The 6000-nt window shown below is 41.2% G+C and overlaps 1 pseudogene; it reads left to right on the top strand.

Moving 5' to 3' along the window:
* Window positions 1-2002: 2002 nt before the first annotated feature.
* Window positions 2003-3014, top strand: LOC126080057 (olfactory receptor 52N2-like; annotated as a pseudogene).
* The last annotated feature ends 2986 nt before the right edge of the window (window positions 3015-6000 follow it).

Here is a 6000-nt window from a genome sequence, read left to right as displayed (position 1 = left end):
GCCACTTGCTGAATGATTGTAACCAAGGTGCGTGGGTCATTGGTCACCAAGTGCATGGTGTGGAGGCTCTCATCCTGGTTGGGCAGGGCTTTGGGGGTGGGGTGTTTGGAGCAGGCACAGGTCTCTGGTTGTAGTCTGGTGTAATGCGGGGGTGAGACAATAGACTGTTGGCTGCCTCCATGTGCCTGGGTGGAGTGCATGCTCCTGTCTGCTAGAGCGCATGGTAGGGGGTTAGTGTAGCTAGTCTTTGGGTGCCCAGTGTTGTTGGCTTTAGGGATTGGGGAGCAGCACTGGTTCCTAGGCCCTCATTGTGGGCAACTGGATTGACTGAATGGTAACACTAGCCCCCAGGCCCATGGTGTGGTTGATCAAGGTCCCTTCTTTGGGGGCAGGGTGCTGTCAAATGGCACAGATCTGCAGCTTCCACTTGGCTGCTGCAGGTGAAAATGAGTTTCACTGGAATTCCTGCCTGCTTTGTCCTAAGGTCATGCTGTTCCAGGTCAGCCAGCAAAGCACTGGTACAGGTGATCAGCAGGGTTGAGGGGCACTGCAAGTCTGTGAGCCTTTGTACCAGTGTCAGGGCTAAGGGGCAGGCACCTCAGACTAGTCTGAGAGCTACAGGCTTAGGGGATATGGGGTGTCAAATGTCAAAGATCAGAAGTTCCTACTTGGCTGCTGATTGTGAAAATGGATTTCAGCCCGAAACTCTGCCTGCATTATGCCAGTGTAGGTGTGCTGCGCAGAAATGGCCAGCAAGGCATAGGTGGGTGTGATCAGATGTGTGGAGTGAGCTGCAAGCCCATGGATCCCCCCACGCCAGTGGCTGGGTAAAGGGGTGGGTACCTCCAGACCAGGTCTGTGAGTTTCTGGCTTAGGGGATGTGGTGGTGTTCAATGCCACTGAACTGATGTCGGAGTGGGAGGAAGGTAGATAAGGAAGAGAGAGTGCTCCTGGGCCTGTGGAGCTCTGGTGGGGGTATGGGGCTGTGGTAAGCATGATGGGTTGGTAGCATGCACTTCATTTTCATAGGTCTGGTGTCACTTCTGTTTGATTCTGGAGTTGCATGTCCAGTTGGACCTTGCTTAGCTGCACCAGGTGAGGTGGGATCCTTCTTGGGATGCTGCTGCTTATGTCAATATGCCTGCACTGTACAGGTTTGACTAGCAGGACACCAGTGATTCAGCAATCCATAATTCTCCATTTCTGCTGTTTTTGAATTGTCTCTCCTTCCACCTGTCACTCAGTCTAATTCTTCAGCTTTGTCTTTGTTGCCTTGGGTGTCTAGATTGTCATATATATTTGATTCTCCCCTTTTTTGGGGGGGTCTTTGTTGCAGGGGGACAAAAGGAAGCACTAGACTATCCCACCATCTTGGCCCTGCATCTTAGAATATATGATCTTGAGCAAGTTATATGATATACTATTGTCTCCTAGTTTATATGAAACATAAACTTTCTTCATAATCTTTAAAGCAGGACAAAAGTATTAATTTGTGGGTTGCTACTTAAACTGTAAAGTTAATCTACTAATAAGGACTGATCATAGTTGGTGATACTCTACTCATATTTGTGTGATTTTAGTGACAAGACTCAGGTACAAAAGTCTGGGGAAAATCTGAGAGGAGAGAGTAGGAATGCCTTTTTGGAAGGAAGCAGACAACTGCAGCCCCAGGCATGTCTTTTTATTGGGATATGGTAAGTGTAATAGGGATGCTGGGTAGAGGTGTGGAAAGTGAGGACAGTTACTTAGACAAAGTATAAAACAACTAGTAGTGTAAAACTGTACTTCTTATCTAATTTTAGACATTATAGATCAAAGACTCAGTCGCTAGAGCTGGAAAAAAGATCTGATTATCAAAATAAGATGAAAGTAAATGACATTTAGGAATCTTAAGGTCTAAACCACTGCCTATTATCTGATCTCTACTCTTATCTCTCTCTTTCCTTTCCATGCAGAAAAAAATTGCTGTTAAAGATTGTAAAAAGCCCTTTTATCGGTCATTATGTCTGGTGCCAACAGCTTCAGCCTGACCCCAGGGTTCTTTATCTTGAATGGTGTCCCTGGACTGGAAAGTGCACACATCCGGATCTCCCTGCCATTCTGCTTCATGTACATCATCACTGTAGCGGGGAACTGTGGGCTCATCTACCTCATCAGCCATGAGGAGGCTTTCCACAGGCCCATGTACTCTTTTTTAGTCCTGCTGTCCTTCACTGATGTCACTTTTGCAACACTAGTGCACCCAATACACTCTGCACATCCTGGTTCAACCTCAAGGAGATTAACTTTAATGCCTGCCTGGTCCAGATGTTTTTTTGTACACATGTTGACTGCGATGGAGTCTGAGGTGCTCATGCTCATAGCACTGGACCATTATGTGGTCATCTGTTACCCCTTGCATTATGCCCCCATCCTCACCAACCCTGTCATCACCAAGGCTGGTCTTGCCACGTTTCTGAGGAGTGTGATGCTCATCATGCCATTTACCTTCCTCACCAAGTGCCTGCCCTACTGCCAGGGCAACTTCATTCCTCACACTTATTGTGACCACGTGTCTGTGGCCAAAATGTCCTGTGGCAATTTCAAGGCCAATGCTATTTATGGTCTCTTGGCAGCTCTCCTGATTGGGGGCTTTGATATGTTTTCTATCTCAGTGTCTTACACGATGATCCTGAGGACAGTGGTGAGTTTGTCATCTGCAGATGCTCCTCACAAGGCCTTCAGCACCTGTACCTCCCACATTTGTGCTATTGTCATCACATATGTTCCAGCCTTATTTACTATTTTGACTCACCGTTTTGGGGGAAAAATATTCCCCACCATGTCCATATCATTATTGCTAATCTCTGTTGGATGCTGCCTCCACCCTGAACCCCATTGTTTATGGAGTCAAGACGAAGCAGATCTGGGAAGGAGTTATCAAATTATTTTTTAGGGAGGAAGATGTCTTAACAATGAAACAGATTGATGATTTAATACCAAAAAAAAAAAAGGGAAGACAAAGAACACTTTAGAGAAACCTCGCGAGTGTAAAATTAAACCAAAGTGGTCTCATTCCAGAAAGCAAGATTCATTGAATATTTTATATAATATTATCTGAATTATATTTTGTGGCACCCTATCTATTATAGTAAACCCTGGTGGCATAGTGGTTAAGTGCTATGGCTGCTAACCAAAGGGTCTGCAGTTCGGAACCGCCAGGCGCTCCTTAGAAACTCTATGGGGCAGTTCTACTCTGTCCTATAGAGTCGCTATCAGTCGGAATCGACTTGACAGCTCTGGGTTTTTTTTTTTTTTTTTAATCAATGATAAAAAATAATTAAATAAAAAATATGCCACCTGCATTAGGGAAGTTCTCTCTTAAAAAGAATTCCACATCAGTGTAATTTCTAGGTTGTTAGGAAGCAATTGTATTGCTTAGACTTCTAATATATTTTGCATGTCAAACAAATCTCAAATGTCATGTACATTGGGAAGGAAATTAAAGGATATCCTGATCCTTTGAAGACCTATTCTTGGAGGGAAGTAATAATATATTAAAGCGTCTTAGAGTCTGTGTAAAAAGGTCTTTAAAAGTCATTTGTTTCAGTGACTCCTTTTACCACCACTATTTCTTTCACTGCACAGTTTTGTGCGGCTTGTTTTAGTTAAGCCTAAGTTTCATTGGCTTTTCACAATCAAGAAAAATTATATTCATATATTTACATCAGTGTGATCTAAATGAAGAATAGTGGTAAATAGAGTAATGAGAATTTAGAACGAACAATTACTCAAAGGTAATTCTGAGAGTTTTTTTAAGGAGATAAAGACTAAGTCTTATAAATATTTGCAAAGTGGTGGTAAAAAATAGAAGAGATTCACCAGTAAAATATATAAACATTTTGGTTTGGCTGACTTTACAGAATTAACCAAATAGCTATCCCACTCTGGACAGGTGTAAGGGAAGTATATACTCAGTAAGAGAAGATGACAGAGGAATAAGAACTCAGTGTCATGGGCTATCAGAGAAAGGGGAACAAAAGTTGATAAACGTATTACCATTGAGTCAGTTCCTGCATTGGAACCCTACAGGACAGAGTCGAACTTCCCTGTAGGGCTTCCAAGGCTGTAGTCTTTAGGAAGGCAGATTGCCACATCTTTCTCCCACAAATCAGTTGGTGGGATCCAATGCCCACCTTTCAGTTAGCAGTCCAGCATTTAACTACTGCCCCACAAGGTTCCAAAAAGTGATAGGAATGGTGGATATACGAGCGAGAATGAGCTGTAGGAAAAGAGAAAGAACAGTTTACTACGCAAAGTTTTGTGCCCTTGCAATTGATATTAATAGGAACAGATCTTCTGTTTCTTGGCTAGGTAGCTGAAGTTCTGTGTTAGATGCTTTATAAAGTAAAGCCTTTCAGAGGACTTATTATCAGTGAGTAGTCCCTCTCTGTCTTAAAAAAAAAAAAAAAAAAAGCACACTTCCTTATGCCTGAAATTTGCTCTTTCTCCTGGCAGAGACTTTGCACATTTCCTTTTCTCTACCTGGAATGTCCCATCATTCACCATTCTTTCTTCTTCATCTTAATAATCTTTCTTATCCTTTAGTTGTTAGTTTAAAAGTCATTCATCTCCCCCTGTATTTTTACTTCAGATGATTGTCCATCACAATTCATGTAATGTCTGACTCCTATATTGTCTGAGAGCAGGAAATAATACTTTTTTTGTCTTTTGATTTGTTTTACTTTAATTCCAATGTCCACAATAGGACCTGGGACTCAGTAGCTATACAATATGTGTTTGATACATGAATGAATGGATGAATAATCTGCTTTTGTGCTTAGTCAATATGATATTTAAAATTAGTACAGAAAAAAATGCTAGATTACAGTTGACAAAATTTCTCAACAACCCCCCCAAGCTAAGACAATCTTATTTATTTCATTGTGTATTAAATGTTAGTTCAATTGTAGAGAAAAGATATTTTTTCTAAAAATATATCTTTTGCTGGTTAATAAGTGAAATGTTTATTTTTAAATTATGTATTCCTTATTATACTTCTTTTACACTCAAATCTATTCCAATTTTTGACCATAATTAATCAGTGCAGTAAAATGATACTTTCTACAATAGCTAAAATAAAGTAGGATATCTTATCAGCTTTGACAAATTTAGAAACAAAACTACTGAATAATTGGTAAAAATGTAATTCATATACACTAAAATGAATTAGCCTGTATTTTCAAAGTAAGGTAGCCTGACATCACCTTCAAAGGTATCAACTTTTAATCCCCACTACAAAGATTTGGAGAAGGACATCATGCTTGATAAAGTAGACAGTCAGTGAAAAAGAGGAAGACCCTCAATGAGATGGACTGGTACGGTGGCTGCAACAATGGGCTAAAGGGTAACAAGCATCGTAAGGATGATGCAGGACTGGGCAGCGTTCCCACCTGTGGTACATAGGGTCTTGCCAAGAGTTTGAACTGACTTGATAGCACCTAACAAGAACAACAAAAACATTCAATTTTCAAATTTACCATTTCTTATCCATATGACTATCGACATATTATTTAAACTTTTTGTCATTCTAGTCCCTCATCTATAAATCAGAGAAGATAATGGTATTTCTCTCATAAGGTAGTTGCGAGGATTCCATAAGTAATCCATCAAAAGTTTTTAGAACAATGCCTGGCACACAGTAGGACCCTCCCCCCGCCCCCAAATAACAACAACAACTAGGTACTGTTACTCTATGCACCCAAATTAGAGTTGTCTAAGCCTCACCAGGAAACTGTGGGGGCATAGTGGTTAAGAGCTACGGCTGCTAACCAAAAAAGACGTCATTTCGAATCCACTAGGTACTCTTTGGAAACTCTGTGGGGCAGTTCTACTCTGTCCTATAGGGCCGCTATGAATCGGAATTGACTTGACAGCAATGGGTTTGGTTTTTTTAAGCCTCACCACATAATTGCCAGAAATTACTGTATAAAACTTACTTGCCGTTTTTTCTGACAGACA

This window comes from Elephas maximus, chromosome 7 (assembly GCF_024166365.1).
Source record: "Elephas maximus indicus isolate mEleMax1 chromosome 7, mEleMax1 primary haplotype, whole genome shotgun sequence".
Lineage (NCBI taxonomy): Eukaryota > Metazoa > Chordata > Mammalia > Proboscidea > Elephantidae > Elephas > Elephas maximus.
This window is presented reverse-complemented; position numbering and strand designations above follow the sequence as displayed.